This window comes from Aethalodelphis obliquidens, unplaced genomic scaffold (assembly GCF_003676395.1).
Source record: "Aethalodelphis obliquidens isolate GAN/ISIS:26980383/991018 unplaced genomic scaffold, ASM367639v1 scaffold71, whole genome shotgun sequence".
Lineage (NCBI taxonomy): Eukaryota > Metazoa > Chordata > Mammalia > Artiodactyla > Delphinidae > Aethalodelphis > Aethalodelphis obliquidens.
Window position 1 is genome coordinate 2,440,400 of NW_020838015.1, and position 18,030 is coordinate 2,458,429.

Consider the following 18,030-nt stretch of genomic DNA (forward strand, 5'->3'; position numbering starts at 1 on the left):
TGGGTGTTTGCCTCACCCCAAAAAGGACGACATCAAAACAAAATGGGCCTGATGGGCCGATTCTAGACTGGCAGTATAAAATTATAAAACGAGGCAGTTTTGTACAAGCTCTATCTTGAGGGGGGTGGTATGAAAATTTCCTAGCTCATCAGAAGCCAGGAGGTGATGAGAAACCATCCCCTGAAAGCCTCCCAGGGCAGATAGCGGGGTGTTATGGGCTGAATTATATCCCCCCCCACCCCAAATTCATATGTTGAAATCTTAATCCCTCGTATCTCAGGACGTGACTGTATTTGGAGACAGGGCCTTTAAAGATGTAATTACGTTAAAGTGAGATCATATGGGTGGGCCCTAATCCAATCTGATCGGTGTCTCTACAAGAAGAGGAGATTAGGACACAGAGAGATGATGATGTCAAGACTCAGGAAGAAGACAGCCATCTATAAGCCACGGGGAGAGGCCTGGAACCCATCCTCCTTCTTGGCCCTCAGAAGGAACCAACTCTGCGGGCACCTTGATCTGGTACTTCCAGCCTCCAGAACTGGGAGGAATTAAATTTCTGTTGTATAAGCCACTCAGTCTGTGGTGCTGTGTGTGACAGCCTGAGCTGACTAATATGGGAGATGAATGCAAGATGGCCTCAGAGCAATCCTCACAGGCCTCTATCTTCTCATGTTCCGCCAAGATGAAGATTAGCTGCGGTTCAAGCTTTGCCTGTGTTGTGACCCATGTGGGTACATGGAAGGTCACTAGGGTGCCATGGTACAGCTGTTCCTGGGGGGACACTGGCCTGTCACCTACTTTGCAGATAATGAGATGTTATGCTGTTCATGGCTTCCAGATCTTCGAATGCATATATATATATGCACTTGTATTGTTTTAACTTGAAAATTTTCATTTATATGCATATATATATATGCACTTGTATTGTTTTAACTTGAAAATTTTCATTTATATGCATATATATATATGCACTTGTATTGTTTTAACTTGAAATTTTTCATTTAAAAAAAAATGGGATTTTACCCTACCTACTTCTTTGCAAGATTCTTTTTTCACTTGATGGGCAGTGTCATGGGCAGCCTTACCGACCCCGCCACAATAGGGTACTCTTGAGTCTTGAGGCCAACATTTCCATGGGCCGTCCCCTGAGTCCCCACCTTCCTGATGGTGGCAGAGATGACTTGAGAAGTGAACCCGTAAGGAGACCATTGTGTTTTCAACACCAGAGCTATGGTGGCTTAGTATAGGACAGTAGCAATGAGGATGGAGAAAAGTAGATGAATTTGAGATGTATAGAATATACATAAAATCTCACCCCTTCCTCCCCTGCCCCCCCACTGCCTTTCCCTTCTCTAGTTCATATATGAAAAGTCCTTCCGGATATAATGGACACACATCTCCACATATAAACGTCTGTTTTATCTCTTGTTAGTTTAAAAAGTGGAATCGTACTATACTCAATTTTTTTGCAGGATTTTTTTTTCACTTGATGATGTGTGAGCACCTTTCCATTTCAGAATCCACCTATGGAGCTCGTTCTCTTTTTTTATGAGCTGCGTACCATTTCAAGTCATAGGGAAGCACTGCATCATTTTCTTTAACCCTATCGTTATTGGTGAACTCAGAGGTTGACCGCACTCTTCTTTAATGTTATAATAAACAGCCTTGGACATGAAGTCTTGTGCTCTCGGGGTTCTGTAAAGTAGATTCCTAGTGTGAGTGGTGTCAAGAGGTATACAGTTGACCCTTGAACAACAGGGGTTTGAACTGCTCGGGTCCACTTATAGGTGGGTTTTTTTCAATAGTAAATACTACAGCACTACACGGGTTGGTTGAATCCTCGGATTTGGAACCGTGAATACAGAGGAAACATATATACCTGGAAGGCCGACTCTAAGTTATACACAGATTTAACTGTGTGGAGGGCCCACGCCCCTAACCCCCATGTTGTTCAAGGCTTAACTGTGTACCCGACAGAAATGTGTTTCTATGGGCACCGGAAGTCACATGCAAGAATGTTCCTTAACAGCACTATTTGCAATAGCCCCAAACCAGAAACAACGCAAGTGTTCTTCATCAATACAACAGAATAATAAAGTTCCGTCTAGCCACGCAATGGAATGCTATACAGCAACGAAACTGAATGTTCTGCTTCTCAGAACAACATAGGTGAAGTTTAAAAATATAATATTTGTGGGGGAGGGATAGACTGGGAGTTTGAGGTTATTAGACGCAAACTATTACATATGGAATGGATGGACAACAAGGTCCTGCTGTATGGCACGGGGAACTATATTCAATGTCCTGGGATAAACCGTAATGGAAAAGAATGTCTATATGCGTATAACTGAGTCACTTTGCTGTACAGCAGAAATGAACACAACTTTGTAAATCAACTGTACTTGGATTAAAAAAGAAAATAAGTGTATAATATTCGGTGAAAGAAGCCAGACAGCAGAGAATATATACTACATAATTCCATTCACGGAACGTTCGGAAACAGTCAAATCCCGTTAGAAGTTGGGATAGTGGTTCTCTTTCGGGAGACTTACTGACTGAGAAAGGGCGCAGGGGGGCTTCTGCGTACTGATAATATCCTCTTTCTCCCTTTGCAGTGGTCACCTGGGTGTGTTCAGTGTCTTAGCCACACACTCAGGATTTGCATCCTTTTCTCCCTGCATGCTCTACTTCAATAAAAATGTACCTGCATTTCTTTAAAGGTACATGTATTTAAACTAATGATCGGAGCTGCCAACTCACCCTCCACAAAGGTTGCACCAATTTACACGCTCGGCAGCAACACGCACAAGCTCTCCTTTCCCCACACCCTTGCCAACAGCAGCGCTGGAAAAGCTTTTTGATTGTTTGCCAGTTTGATGGCTTCGGCAAAAGGGTATCTTCTCATTTTCATTTGCATTTTCCTAATCACCCGTAGGTTGAGTATGTTTCACGTTTATTGGCTGTTTGAATTTCTTTCTCTATGAATTACCTGTTTATACTTTCCCCCGTTCTTCCATTGAACCGTTGGTGGGGTCCTTATTGATATATAATGGATATTAACTTTTCCTTGGATGTGTGGCAAACACGTTCTCCTAAACCACCTCTTGCTTTTATTCGTTTTGTTTATGGCCCATCACAGGCATCTGCTGCAGGCGAGGCAAGCGATGTGAATAAGTGATGCAGGCTCCGAGGCCATGGCAGGCCGGGGAGAGCACATACCTCTGCTGGGAACCAGTATGCCAGATCTTCTGATTCTTCAGGAGATGCTGGAAATATGGATTTTTATGGGAAAACTTCCAGTTTTAAAATGCTGGCAACTCATTCAAAAAACTTTAAGCACTAGAAGTGACAGCCATGTTTGGGCTGGGTTGGATCGGCAGGACATCAGCTCGCAACCTCTGGTTGATGCTGTATTGCCCTGCAAAGGAGGTTTGTGTTGTCACATCCGCCCATCTTTTCCTTTAGGACTTCTGAGTTCTGTGTCTTTTATTTTTCTTTTTATCAGTTTAACACATTTTTTTTTTTTACTCTCTAAATCCTTCTCTTTTAAAGATAGAGAAAAGCTTTTCATGCTTTTATTCAGGTTTCCTTAATGAGAAATAAAGGTGAATACATGCGCTGCTGAACTCAGAGAATAGAGAAGGTTCTGATCTTGGGGATGTGGGTGGCTGAGCCCAGGAATGGCTAAAACAGAATTAGAACTCCTTCCCATTTTCTCATTTAAGGCCAAGGCCCCCCCCCCCCACACACACACACATGGTAGGATTTCAAGGGAAGAGAATGAAGAGTTTTATTTCATGATGAAACCAGAGGCCTCTGGGAATACTGAAATTCATACTAATGTGTAAATGACTTACTGAAAACCCCTTCCTGGGAGCAAGTGTGTAAGTCAGAGCAGGGAGGGAGCAGCTGGGCACTGCGAGTCTGAAAGTACAGGAGGATAGAGGAGCTCTTCCTGAGTCCATTCCTCTGCGTGAGGGAACTTCACCACTCCCAGCTGTGTCTGCCTTCCCCAGACCCACCCTGCCCTGTGTGGCTCCCACCCTGGCTGGGTACTGTCATCGTTCTGAGCAGAACTGATGGGAAGCAAAACAAACACCCCCAACCAGCTGGGGGTACTTTAATGGCTTTTGATGGTATCATCTGGGCATTTCTCACCCATGTTAATTAGCAGCTTGCTTTGACCAAGGTAGCACATCTAGAAACTGCTCTGGGGGTGGAAAACATTTTTTCTGCTCGCATATTTGGCAGAATCCGGCAAGGAACAAGACAGGGGATTGCCGGCTGAGCACCGTGATGGCTCGTCCCTTTTCTGGCACCAGATGACTGGGGTGCTGGGCTTAGCCAGGAGGGCCGGTGCTGCTGGGCATGTGTTTATTCCTAGTAATCACAGCTGCATTTATTGAGCGCCTTGTGTGTGCTAGGAATTGTGCTGAACGCTGTATATGCGCCACCTCGCCTCCTACAATTCATGCTCTGCCTGCAACGTAGGGCTGTTAATCTAAGTGACGGGGTCCAGTGTGAACCAGGCGGCGTGCGTGAGCCAGGCCTCAGAATTTCACTTCTGGGCCAGGGCTTCCTGCCCTCCCAGGCCAGGCAGGGGTGGCCCTCCATTCCAGCAACTTCTCCAGCCCAGTCTTGCAGTGCCTTGGGTACCACGTCTTCAGTCCACAGGAGGACTGGAAGCAGTCCTAGGTACTGACTGCACAGGCTCCAGGCTCACTGACCCCGCCCCTTTCTGCTTGCCTCAATGACCCTGCCCCCTTTTGCCTTGGGCATTGGGGCCGCTCCCTTCCCATCTGTACCCTGGGTGAAGACTCAGGTGTCCGGAGACACTACTAATAATCCAGGTGTGAACCAATAATGAAGGTGCTGGATGGGAAGAGTTTTTTTTTTTTTAAAGCATTTTTAAAAAATATTTATTCATTTATTTGGCTGTGCTGGGTCTTAGTTGTCGCAGGCGGGATCTTCAGTTGAGGCATGAGGGATCTTTTAGTTGCAGCATGTAGGATCTAGTTCCCTGATCAAGGATTGAACCCGGGACCACTGTAGTGGGAGCACGGAGTCTTAGCCACTGGACCACCAGGGAAGTCCCTGGGAGGAGTTTTAAGGTGTGACTTTTCTAGGCCGTGCACATTCATTAAAAAGCACAGATAGTATAGTTTATTTTCTGATTCTAAAAGCAATCATGCCCTTCGTAGAGAAGTCGAAGATACAAAAGGTACAAAGAAGAAAAAACTCTATCTTACCATCTAGAGATAATCATTGTCAACATTTTCAGATGGTTCTTGTTACTTGTTTTTGTATATTGATGAAAAAATATATATAAAATTTCAAATATATATAATGTTAAGCAAAGTTGAGACCATTCTAGCAATATACTTTTAGATGATCTCTTTTCACACATTGTGTCATGTGTGAACACTTGTGAAAAGGACCCCCGTGAAAGCAAGATGGATAAGATGGGCGGAATCAAGGAGAGGGGTGGAGGGTGTGGGTTTTTTCAGCTGCAGGCTTCCCTACCCCACCCAGGACAAGGTTGTTCCTGGGCCTCTGGGGTGGAGAGTGATGCCATCAGCTTGGGGAGGACAAGAAAGGATCCCTCTGCCACCCTCTTCAGTGTCACTCACCAGTTCTTGGGAGGGTGGGAGCCTCCCAGCAGCGGCCGCCTGGGCCAGCGGGGCCCCCTGGTCATGTCCCACTCCCACCCCATTGTGATCCAGGACCCCACAGCTGCCCCCTCCCGTGTGATTTTGTGTGTGAGTGTGTGTGTCGAGGGGGGCTGTCTCTCAGAGGGACAAAAGGGGTGGCTTCTGGCTTCTTGAGGCCTTCCAGTGGCGGGGGCGGGGCACTCGTGGCTGAGGTGCCCCTGCCTCTTGAGAAACAAGCTGTCTTTTGCTTGTGACTGTGGTAGCGCTAAGCCCCATTAGCCGTTTTCCTAGAAGTGAGAATGGATTTGCTCTGCCCTCAAGGGTACTTGGACTTGATGCTGGCCTTGTGAGTATGCCCCCCGTCTCCATCCTCCAACCACCTGACAGAGACAAAGCTCTTGAAGCATAGGAAGGTTTGGTGCTCCCCTGGAAGGTCGTTCATTCATCGGTGCCAGTGGAGGAGGCCCTGCTGGGTCTTAGTGATTAGAATGAGAGGGACCTGGGTTAGAGCCCCAGCTCTGACCTTAACCTGCCACCTTGGGCAAGTTACTTAACCCCTCTGAGTTCAGTCTCCTTGTCTGGAAAATGGGCCTAACAGTACTTACTTCACAGAGATAGATGCTCTGCAGATGATATGCTTTCAATGATGTACATTCGGCATCTCACACAGTGCCTGAAACACAGCAGGTACTCAATAAATGCTCATTGTTATTGTGTGTTAAATTTACTCCTCATAACTTTTGGCAATGAATATTATCACCCCATTTTACAGAGGGGGCAGCTGAGGCTCAGAAGGTTACACAGTATTTCAGCTAATTAGTACAGTGTGACAACCATCCAAAACCTTAGTGGCTTAAAACAACACTGAATGGACATGAATGAACAATAATTTCTTATGATTCTGTGGATTAACTGGGTGGTTCTTGGGCTCCAGGTGGTGTCAGCTGGGGTCTATCATGTGAATACAGTCAGTTGGCAGCTAGATTTGGCTGAAAGTTTGAAGAGGGCGTCTCACGTGCCTGGGGTCTTGGTGCTGGCTGTTGGCTGAGCTGCCTCGGTTCTCTTCCTCATGTCGTTTTCACCAGGCTAGCTTGGGCTTCCCCAAGCGCGGCAGTTGACTTCCAAGAGGGAGTGTTGCAAGAGGACAAGCCTCAGCATGCAAGCACTTAGCAAGCCTCCGCTTTACATCATGCTTATTAATGTCCTTATTGGCCAAAGAAAGTCACGTGCCCAAACCCAGAGTCAGTGTGGGAGGGGACAACATGACGGCACACATACCGGGAAGCATGGCTTATTGGCGATGCCCAAGTAACAGTTCACCACAAAAAGGCTTGTCTAGGCTCCCACGGCTGTTGAATGGCATAGCTGGGATTTGAACCTAGGTCTGTCTGACTCCGAAATCCGTGCTTCTCCCTCAAAGCATGGCCGAGGCTGACTCTATGGCAGGCTGGTGTTTGTGGCCGCCCCACCAGAATTGGATGGTGACGTGATTTTCCGTCTCGTCTTCAGCCCACCCTGCCCTAGCACTCCATGATGTCCTTGAACCTCTCCTGCTCACCTGACAAAGGGGAGAAAAGCACCCTTCTTCTGCTGGGCCCCTTCTGTTCTTCTCCCTTCCATGTTGACTACAGAAAGCTACTCCTGCTTCCTTCAGAGTCCCAGCCAGGACCGAGGTGGCCCCATCACTTGTGGCCTCTCCAACCACAGCAGCATCCTGGCTCTGCTGGCCTCAGGGTACACACACCTCTCTGGACCTCAGTTCTGTTTGGGGGGTACCCTTTCTTGGAAAGCAAGGGTCACGGGAACAAACACAATATCACGGAGATAAGCCCAAGTTTATAGCACATTGTCGTCATCCCAGAGGACTTCCAGTCTGCCCACCGGCTGGGCCAACTCCTCAGATAGGCCTCCTCCCCTTGCCCCTGTCTACACTCAGCTGATTTGAGTTGGCTCCACGGTGATGACTGCAGGAATCCAGCCCCTTCCGGCTCCTGCCTGCCTCTGACTGAGTGAGGCCCTGGTCAATTCCACCCACTGATCTGACCTGAAGGCCCAGCACCTAGGTGAGCAGTGCCCTTCTCGTGGTCCTTTCCGCTCCCAGTTTGTGGTTGCAGGGAGCATTGCTCGCTTTCCTGTGGCTGGACTCTCACTCTCCCCTCTTCTTAAGGCCCCAAAAGGACAAGACATTTGTTCAGTGCCCTACCATGAGCTGATGGCAAAGCTGGGGCCTTGAACCTGGAATGTCATCTCCAGCCGTTATCTCTCTCTCTCTCTTTTTAAAAAAAATTTTATTTTATTTTATTTTATTTTTTGCGGTACGCGGGCCTCTCACTGCTGTGGCCTCTCCCATTGTGGAGCACAGGCTCCGGACGCGCAGGCTCAGTGGCCATGGCTCACGGGCCCAGCCGCTCCGCGGCATGTGGGATCTTCCCGGACCGGGGCACGAACCCGTGTCCCCTGCATCGGCAGGCGGACTCTCAACCACTGCGCCACCAGGGAAGCCCCTTAACTTTTTATTTTATATTGAAGTATAGTTGATTAACACTGTTGTGATAGCTTCAGGTGTACGGCAAAGTGATTCAGTTATACATATACATGTATCTATTCTTTTTTTTTTTTTTTTTTGGCTGCACTGGGTCTTTGTTGCGGCACGCGGGCTTCTCTCTAGTTGTGGCACTCAGGCTTCTCTAGTTGTGGTGCACAGGCTCCAGAGAGCGCGGGCTCAGTAGTTGTGGCGTGCGGGCTTAGTTGCCCCGGGGCATTTGGGATCTTAGTTACCCCACCAGGGATCGAACCCGCATCCCCTGCATTGGAAGGTGGATTCTTAACCATTGGACCGCCAGGGAAGTCCCCCATGTATCTATTCTTTTTCAAATTCTTTTCCCATTTAGGCTGTTACATAACATTGAGCAGAGTTCCCCGTGCCATACAGTAGGTCCTGTTGGTTATCCATTTTAAATTCAGCAGTGTGTACATGTCAGTCCCAAGCTCCCTGACTATCCCTTCCCCGCACCCTTCCCCTCCCGCAGCAACCACAGTTGGTTCTCTAAGTCTGTGAGTCTGTTTCTGTTTTGTAAATAAGTTCATTTGTATCATTTCTTTTTTAGATTCCCCATATAAGCAATATCATACGATATTTCTTTGTCTGACTTACTTCACTCAATATGACAATCTCTAGATCCATCCATGTTGCTGCAGATGGCATTATTTCATTCTTTTTAATGTCCAACCATTATCTGGCCCATCCAGTGACAATCCCACTGCTAAGTCCAGGACACCCTGGCTCACACTGCCACCTCCGGACATGGATATGGTCTCTGCCATCCCAGGAATGGAATGTCATTGACATGGTGACTGCCACCCTCCACCAGAATGGACTCCTGTGCTCTGTGCGTCTCTGCTTCACTAGCTCCTGACTCCAAGTCTTTGATGGGGCATCTGATTGGCTGAGCGTAAGTCAGGAGCCCACACTAACTGCAGTGGCAGCTGGGAAAATGACTGTATGGCGTTTTTCGCTTCTCTGGTGGGAGGCAACTAGGAAGATGGGGAATTTCTCAAACACGGTAGTGGGAGTTGGACGCCGGTCAGCCTTGTACTTACCTCACCTGGAAAAATGCCGAACAGCTGTCCCCAGGGAGTGCTAGAGGATTGTATGTCTCCAGAGACAGCCTGAGCTTGTCTTCCCTTCCTCCAGATGCTGATGGAAGTGTGTGTGTGTGTGTGTGTGTGTGTGTGTGTGTGTGTGTGTCTGTAAGGACAGGAACACATTACACAACATGGGGTCAGGAACCCTGGGTACGGTTCTGAGTCCCCGGGCCTCAGTTCCACTCAGCCTGCTGTCCAGCCTTTGAGCATGCAGAAGATGTGTGGTGGCTTCTGCTGTAGTCTGGGCCATTGGGCCAAAAGATGACCCCAAGATTGCCAAAGCCCCAAATGGAATGGGGCCATTGGTTCCGTGTAACAGATGAGGGCTCAGGCTTTGGAGTCAGAGAGATCGGGGTTCGCCAGCCATGTGACCTTGCACGTGTTCCTTAACGTCTCTGAACCTTAGTTTCCTTATCTGTAAAATGGAGAGGAGGTGGCAGGCACTCAGCCTCCATTCCAACCTGGTTCTATGGCACCTTCATGTTCTGCAGAGGTGGGAAGGCTAAAAACTACAGTTCCCAGACACCTTTGCAGCTGGGGCTGCAGACGAGAATTAGATTCCAGCAAGGAGATGCACTTGTGTGAGGTTAGGAAGGCAGCAGTGGGGAAGAGACTACTTGCTGCTGAAGACAGTGTGTGTGTGTGTGTGTGTGTGTGTGTGTGTGTGTGTGTGTGTCAGTGTGAGAGCGACAGAGAGAGAGAGGCAACATTCTAGTGTTTGATTAGTTACCGGCTTTGTGGGTATTGAGAGGTGGTGTGGTGGCAGTGGCTTCCTGACCTTGGATGGCAACTACAATAGTGTCCTCTTGAAATCAACGTCTCTGGGGCTGACCCCCTCCCTTCCCGCCTCCCTGATGATGGCAGAGATGGCAGCAGCCTTGGCAGCCCAGCTCAGCGGTGTTGCGGGCGTCCAGAGCCTGCTCCAATGATCTGTTTCCTGCAACTGAACCCTCACTGCTATAGGACTCACGCCCCATTGCTCACACAGTCGTTGGGATGAGATGAGATGGTGGGTGCTACACAGCTTTGTAAACTGTAAAGCCCTTTCTGTCCGTTAGGTGTTTTTCGAGGAAGGGTGTCCCTTTTGTCAGGGGAGACTAAACAGGATAGAAACCCTTGGGACGAGCCACTTGTTTACATGCTCTTTTATCGCAAACTGCTGGAGCAGAAGACAGCCTGAAAGAATTCAGGTAATTTGTGTACATCACCTGCTTTCGGGGCGAATACAGCCTCTCTGTCCCCAGTTAGAGCAATGAGTGACATGCCATGGCGGCTGGGAAAGGTGGCGGGTGTCCTGGTGTGAGCCTGAAAAGCCAGCTACCACGGGACTCTCCCGTACCCATGCCTGGGCTCCCCCATTAACCCGCTAGTTGGTGTTAAAGCCCACTTTAATTCCGTACCCCTCCCAGTTAAATCTTTGTATTTACAAAACCTTTCCCTCCTCTCCCATCAGGTTTGAAGGATCTCCCTTTCTGTGGTGAATAACATTCTCATGGTCATGTCATTGGCCCCTATTTCCTGCCACAAAGTGAGGAGTCTCTGTGGGGTGAGGGTCCAGGCAGGTGGTCCTGGGGGCCGTGAAGCTGGGAGGAAGCTGGGCTGGGGCTTGGCTGCCAGAACAGTCCAGGCTCCACTCCAGCCCATCAGGGGGCTTGAGGCTGAGTGGGCAAGATAAACCGTTTCAGTGGTTTTTAGGAGCCCTGATCAATTGCAAGGCAGGGCAAAGCCCTCGGGGACAGATAAAGCCAGCCCTGCGCTCCAAGCCCAGTTGGAGCCAACATTTGTGTGGCTTGAACTTTTGTGTGGTTTGGACAAGTCCGCCCAGCTTTGCTGGGGTGGTTTACTCTGTTCCCAAACTGCAGTACAGGGAGGCGAACAGCCCTGGACCCCGTAAGCCAGCGCTGAAATGATTTAGGTGGCCTGTCCTCTGTCCCCGCAGGGCCCTACAGCCTTGGGGAAGAGAGGCTGAGCGTGCCATACCCCTGCTTCTCGCCGGTGGCACGGGGTTTTAGAAACGCTCCATTGCCCAAGGCAGGCAAGACCTTCGCCTCGGGGAGCTGAGCTGCTGCTGGTTTGATTCTCCGCTCCTGCTTCCAAACTAAAAAACCGATGCCCACTTTCAGATTCCATCCTCACCGCGCAGAGGAAGCCCGGGGTGCTGGGGACACCACCTGGAGCCTGGGCGCATAGCACCTGGGCAGTTGTTTTTTTTTTTTTCCTTCCAGCTTGAGGTATCTTGTTTAACCTCTAAGGTGCCTGAAGGTCTGGAAGGCTCGCGGGCAGGCCTTTGGCTGGCTACAGGAGAGGCTGGGCGCCCCAGATCCCAGCGCCGCCGGTGGGCACTCTATGTGCCAATGTCTGTAGTGCTTGTGTGCAGCAGAGCAAGGCTGCCCCACGAGGTAGTGGGCCGCTGGGCCGGCAGAGACCCATCTGACAATGCCCTGTCCCCTGGGAAGCCAGTGCCAGCCTGCACGGGTCACAGCTAAATAGAATCAGGAACAGGTGCTGCCTGGGAGGGAAACTCAGGCGCCTGGCATAGCTCAGTGATGCTCGCACCCTCTGGGGACCTTCCTGCCTCCACAGAAGGTGGGGACAGAGAGGCGAGCACGAAGAGAGAGAAAGGGAAGTGGGAAGAAACTGGTCACGGAGGAGGCTCTTTTTATTCTTTGGTGCAGCTGCGTGCATTTCTCTGACCAGCGAGGCAGAGAAAATCAGACTGGCTCCTGCCGAAACAGGCCTTCTAGTTGGGGTTGGGGGCAGGGAGGCGGAGGTGCACAGGAAAGGGGTGAAGAGGGGGAAATGCCTGAGGATACAGCAAACCACAGTCTCCAGAAGCCTTCACTGCACAGAACAACCTCCCCTGCCGTCCTGTGCCCCAGATGCCTCAGCCTTAACCTTGGCTGCCCGAAGTGGGCCATCCTTTCCCTTCTGGGTGACACCTTGGGCATGACCCAGTCAAGACTAGGCATTCGTTCATCACTGTCTTCTGCTGTTGGGCCTTGGAGGAGAGCCTTATCCCTTCCAGCAGGGGACAAGACCTCCTGGGTGGTGTCAGTTACCCTGGTCACCCTAGCACCTGGAGAAACTGGCAAACGTCCCAAACGGGAGAGCAACATGAGGGGTCAAGGCCCTAGAGTAGACTCTCGTGAGGCCCTGATTGTCTAAGTCAGCAGTTCCCAAAGTGTGTTCCAAGGATCCCTGTGGTACCCCAGACCTTTTCAAGACTGTCTTTTCTAACTGCAAGCTCCATAAGGCTGGATTTTCTTCATGTATTTCAACCAAAACCACATATCACAACAGATTGAATGCTGAAGCAGCTAGGAGAAAGCAGCTGTCTTCTATGAAGCCAGCTATTAAAGAGGTTTGCAAAAATGTAAAGCGATGTCACTTTACTCCCTGATTTTTTTTTTTTTTTTAGAAAATACAGTCTTGTTTTTTCATTAAATTGTGCTATTGATGTGAACATGTGTATCAGTTACCTATTGCTGTGTAACAAATAGCCCCAAAACTTAGTGGCTGAAAACAACACACATTGTCTCTCAGTTTCTGTGGGTTAGGAATCTGGGAGCAGCCAGCTTAGCTGGGTGGTTCTGACTCAGAGTCTCTCATGAGGCTGTAATCAAGGCATGGTCCAGGGCTGCAGTCATGTCAAAGCTCAACCAAGGAAAGAAGGGATCCAGCTCTCAGCTCACTCACATGGCTGTTGGCAGGCCTCAGCTCCTTGCCATGTGGGCCTCTCATCAGGGCTGCCTTGTGACATGGCAGCTGGCTTCCCCCAGAGAGAGTGAAGGAGAGCACCCAAGACAGAAGCCACAGTCTTTTTATAATCTAATTTTGGAAATGACATCCCATCACTTCTGTCTTGTCTATTAGAAGTGACTCAGTAAGTCCACCCCAACTTCAAGGGGAGGGAAATACTCAAGGATGCGGGTGACAGAAGGTGGGGATTACTGGATACTATCTCAAAGGCTGCCTACCACTCATCTAAGAAGTTCATTATTGTTATTTTTATATCAATGAACAAATATTTAAAACTTTCCTCCGTTTTCATTTTTAATATGGGAATACGGATACATGGGTCAATATAAACAAAAGCTTTTTGGAGTGCTCAATAATAAATAAAAAAGTAAAGGGGTCCCAAGATCTAAACATTTGTTAACTGCTGGTCTAGGTGTTACGGTATCTATAGAAGTATGTTAGTAACATGTGGAGGCCAGTCTACCCACCCATCGATCTATCCATTCATCCCTCTGACCATCCATCCATCCATCCATCCATCCATCCATCCTTCTATCTACCCATTTACCCATCCATCCACCCTCATCCTCCCATCCAGCCTTCCATCCACCCATCTATCCTTCCATGCATCTATTCTTCTATCCATCCATTCGTCCACCCTTACATCCATCTACTCACTCACCTATCTACCCGTACAATCAAAATGTTCCAACTACTGTGCTAGGGCTGGTACTTTAACAGGGTGGCTAGTGACTGCCGTATGGAGCGTGTCACATTTTAACAGATGAAACAACAATAAGATGAATTTAAAAATAATAACATCAGGTTGTGATCATTTGGACCCCCAAAGCCTGGAGCCCCAGGAAGCTGGTACACTCAAATTGGCACCATTTTGGTGGGTGACATCATATGTGGCCCAGACTAGGGGTGGGGTGGGCCCAGACTGCAGGGTCCAGGGAGCAAGAAATGTGTGGCAGCTGTGGAGAGATGGCATGAGGCCCTGGTGAGCCAGAATGATCTCAGGTTCTTCATGCCTAGTTAATTGGTGACTGTGGGACTCTGGGTAGAAGACCCTTAAGTGGAAGATGTAACCCATATGGGCAGAGTTCCTATTTCTTGGTTTACTTTCCCTTTTCCCAATGGAGGGTCTCCTTCTGGACCTGACTTGACATGCTCTGGCTTTAATTTTGATCCTGGAGACTCCTCTGTGGCTTGCAGTGTCCCCTGTGGATCCCTGAGCCAGAGAGGCCCCCATTTCAGAGTCCCCAGGGGAAATGCTCTGATTCATGAGAAGGGCCTCAACCTATCACCCCCAAATATGTGAAGACTGGGCTCTTTTATCATCTTGTCACTGACACCTGGGAAGTTTGAGCTGGCAACCTTCTTATAGGAGGAGGTAGGGGAGGTCGGGGGCAAAGAGAGACCAAAAACCCAGGCTGGAGGCATAAGGACACTCACTGGGTTCTGGAACAGGAAAAACGGGGGTGGGTGGCTGGGATGGACAGAGCGCATAAGTGATGATCTTCTCTACGTCAAAGCCTGGCCTCACCAGCCCTGCTCTAAGGGGCAGCTAAGGTAGGAGCCCCCCAGCCCCTCTTCCAACTCCTGAAAGCCATTGAGCATTTTAAAGAGGGAATGTGTGCCCCCCACCCAATGCTCGGAGCTTTCATTGTGTGAATTGTTCCCTCAGGGAGCGGGGCCGTGTGAATAAGTTACACTTGGTCTTGGTGCCGATGCCCCAGCCCAGTGGCTTCCAGAAAGACCAGGCCAGGCCTCTTTGGGACGACATATGTCAGGGATGCTCTTGCGGGGGGAGGAGGGGTGTTGCTTAAAATGTGGCCTCTCTGTGGCCCGGCACAATTCTTCCAGTCTTCTCCATGATGGTTCGTTGGTGGCTTCAGGCCTCAGGTTTGAATGTGGGCTGTATCTTAGCAAAATGCTAAAACAATGGAGAGATTTGTGTGCAAGTTCAACCCCCGATATGGCTCTTGGGCCCTTCTCAAGAGAGAACGGGTGTTACCTTTGGTTTCTGGCCTGGTCATGGATAAAATTGGTGAATGGGTAATAAGCAGCTCAGGTGCCCCTGATATCAGGGGATCTCAAAACGCTGTCCTGTACCAGCAGCATCATCATCACCTGGGAACTCGTTAGAAATGCAAATTTGGGGGGGCTCACCCCAGACCTACTGAGTCAGGATTTGGGGCAATGGGGCTAGGGCCTGGGAATCTGTGTTTAAACAACCCCTCCAGGTGACTGTGATGCCCTTTCAAGTTCAAGTTTGAGAGCCACTGTTTTATGAAGAATATTATTCTCATTTAACAGATAAAGAAAATGAAGATCAGGGCGGCTAAGTCACTCGACCGGGATCATGCAGCCAGCAAGTTGGGTGCCAGGACTCCAAGCAGGTCTTTCATGAGAAGGACTCTTGTTTTTTTCCCTTTGTCTCTTCCACTCCCTCCCTCTCTGTCCTCACCCCTCCATCCTCTATCCCGGAGGTTCTCAACTTGGCCGTATATTGACATCACCTGGGGAGCTTTAAAAAATAATATTGCTGTTAGGCCTCCACCCTAGGAAACTGATCTCCGGGGTGTGACTCCAGCATCTGTACTTTTTATTCCCTCTTCACAGGCAGCCTTACCCAGATTCCTTTGCGATTCCAAATGTTTCTGATGCATGCATTTGCACTGAGGTGTTAGTAACTGGATGTGTTACCTTTCTCAGGGTGTCTGCATTTGAAAAAAGAGCCGAGGACATAAAATAATGAATTGCATAAGCATCTTAGCGAGTGGGAGAGACCAGCTTTTGATCTCCTTTCTCACACTTGCAGCAGATTTATTGCCCTCACATGTCCTGCTAGGAATCTACCCAGCAGTCTTCGCTGAGAATTCTGAATATGCTGTGGCTTTTTGAGGGGCTTTTTGGGCTAGAAGAACTTGAATGAATCATTTTTGAATGCCCATAAGCCATCAGCCTTGCCCACAGAGGGCAGTCGGTTCAATTCTAACTAGCAAGCAAAACCAAAATTATTCGCCCAAAATGTTTTTGCTGTTGTGGTTGTTGTTTGTTTTTTTTAACCATTCCGTGATGAATCTTCCCCTGTCGGACCTTTCCCAGCGCCCATCCAGACATACTCAGCCACAGAAATCGAGGTGGTATGTATCTAAACCATAAGTTAGAGTCATTTCCCAGATCCCAAGTCAATCAAATTTCAGGAGACCCTTCCCATGGCTAATTTCAGGACATGACAAATTTTGACGTTGACGCCCCCTTTTCATTTTTTTAATTGTGTAAACCTTTTTTTATTGAAGTATACTTGATGTATAATATTACACTGTCGTAAACCTTTGATTTTTAAAAAGGAAGAAAAATAAAAGCCACCCTAAAATGATTTTTTTTTTTGACTGGCATCTACATCTCTACCCTGCTTCCTGCACCTGGTGGGGGACACAGCGCTTCTCCGCCCTTCAGGAAACGGCCCACTTGTCAGCAGCTGGGCTCCCAGGAACAAAGGCCTAGGTTCATTACCACAGTATCGACCCTGACACGTTGCACTCGGGCCACCTCCCCCAGAGTTCCTCAATTCACACCCCAAATGAAGCGTAATTGGACCTGGACATCTTTGAAGTCCCCCGAGCAGCTCGCCAGCATTTTGAAATGTCCTCGATTTGCATGGTGAAAACCTGGTTGGAGGTGACTTTTTCTTTCCCCTCATCCCACGGTTTTAAAGACAGAATGATTTAAAATGACATTCCCCAGCCAGGGAAGAGTTACCATGGAAGAAATAAAAATTCTCAAAGCCCAGAAAAGAAAAGGCCAAATAAGTCCGAGGATCTGATGAATCTCTCATCTGCTCCTTTGCTCGGTTTTTGTTCTGCGAGGGCCACATACCAGGCCGTGGTTTCCTCTCAAACTTCTCCCCACGTCCCCGACCTGGGGGGATGACGAGGATCCAGGAAACTTGGCTAGGAGGTTCTGCAGGCCAGCGGGTTGCTGTCGGACCTGAAGCAAGAGCGGGAGCCCTGCCACAGGCCGGTGAGTCGATGAGGGAGACTGTGTGTTGATCAGGGATCATCTGTCTTGCGTTCCAGCTGAGCCAGCGCCGCTATGCAAGGATCGTGCACAGTCCCAGAAATCAGCATGCCCGTGTGCCCCGTGGGTCTAAAGCTTGGTGATTTCTTGCAGCCCACGGAAGGGCCTGCTTGGTGGAGTCGTGCCTGCGGTCTAGGCGGGCATTTGTTGAGCCCGGGAGGAGCTGCGCGGTCTGTTTTCCTCTGGGCAGTGGCCTGCCCCTCGTTTGCAGTCCCTCCCACACACCCACTCCTGCTTCTGTAAGCTTCCTCAGGGGTAGCCATCCTCTGAAACAAATGATCCACTTTCCTCTAGAGCACCACTGTCCAATAGAACTTCCTGTGAGAAGGGAAATATTTTATATCTGTGCTGAGATGTGGCTAGTGCAACTGAGAAAATGAATTTTCAACCTTATGTAATTTTTTTTTGGATTTCTTTAATGGAAGTACCGTTGATTTACAATGTTTCAGGTGTACAGCAAAGTGCTTCACGTCATTTAATTTAAATAGCCACATGTGGCTAGTGGCGACTACATTTGGACAGATGACCAAATCCCAAGAGTGGATGCCCTAGTTTGGGGGGTGTATGGTATTGACTATCGACGCTCTAAAAAGACTTTTTTTTTTTGGCCGTGCCACATGGCTTGCGGGATCTTAGTTGCCCAACCAGGGATCGAACCCGCGCCCCCTGCAGTGGAAGTGTGGAGTCCTAACCATTGGATCACCAGGGAAGTCCCCAGAAAAACTTTTCAATCAAGCAAAGCTTAATTTATTAGACCTACTTCAGTAAGGAAGAGGACCCCTGTGACAGAATGCTAGTGATGTCTCCAAGCAGGGACCCTGGGGAAGGGCATTGATAGCATTTAGAGGCTGGACTGGGTGATTCTGAAGTTGGGTCTTTTTTTTTTTTTTTTTTTTTTTTGGGG

At 48.9% G+C, this 18,030-nt stretch overlaps 1 long non-coding RNA gene across 3 annotated transcripts in view; it reads left to right on the forward strand.

Annotated features, from left to right (window-relative positions):
- Positions 1-18,030, forward strand: part of LOC113611953 (uncharacterized) — a 43,537-nt gene that overhangs the window by 18,970 nt on the left and 6,537 nt on the right. The window contains exon 1 of one of the 3 annotated variants that reach the window (XR_003429658.1): positions 5,961-6,000. The exons of 1 other annotated variant lie outside the window; for it this stretch is intronic. This is a non-coding gene — a long non-coding RNA (uncharacterized LOC113611953). Of the gene's footprint in view, positions 1-5,960; positions 6,001-16,247; positions 17,070-18,030 lie in introns of those variants that run through there. One more of the 3 variants, XR_003429657.1, reaches the window with a different exon arrangement.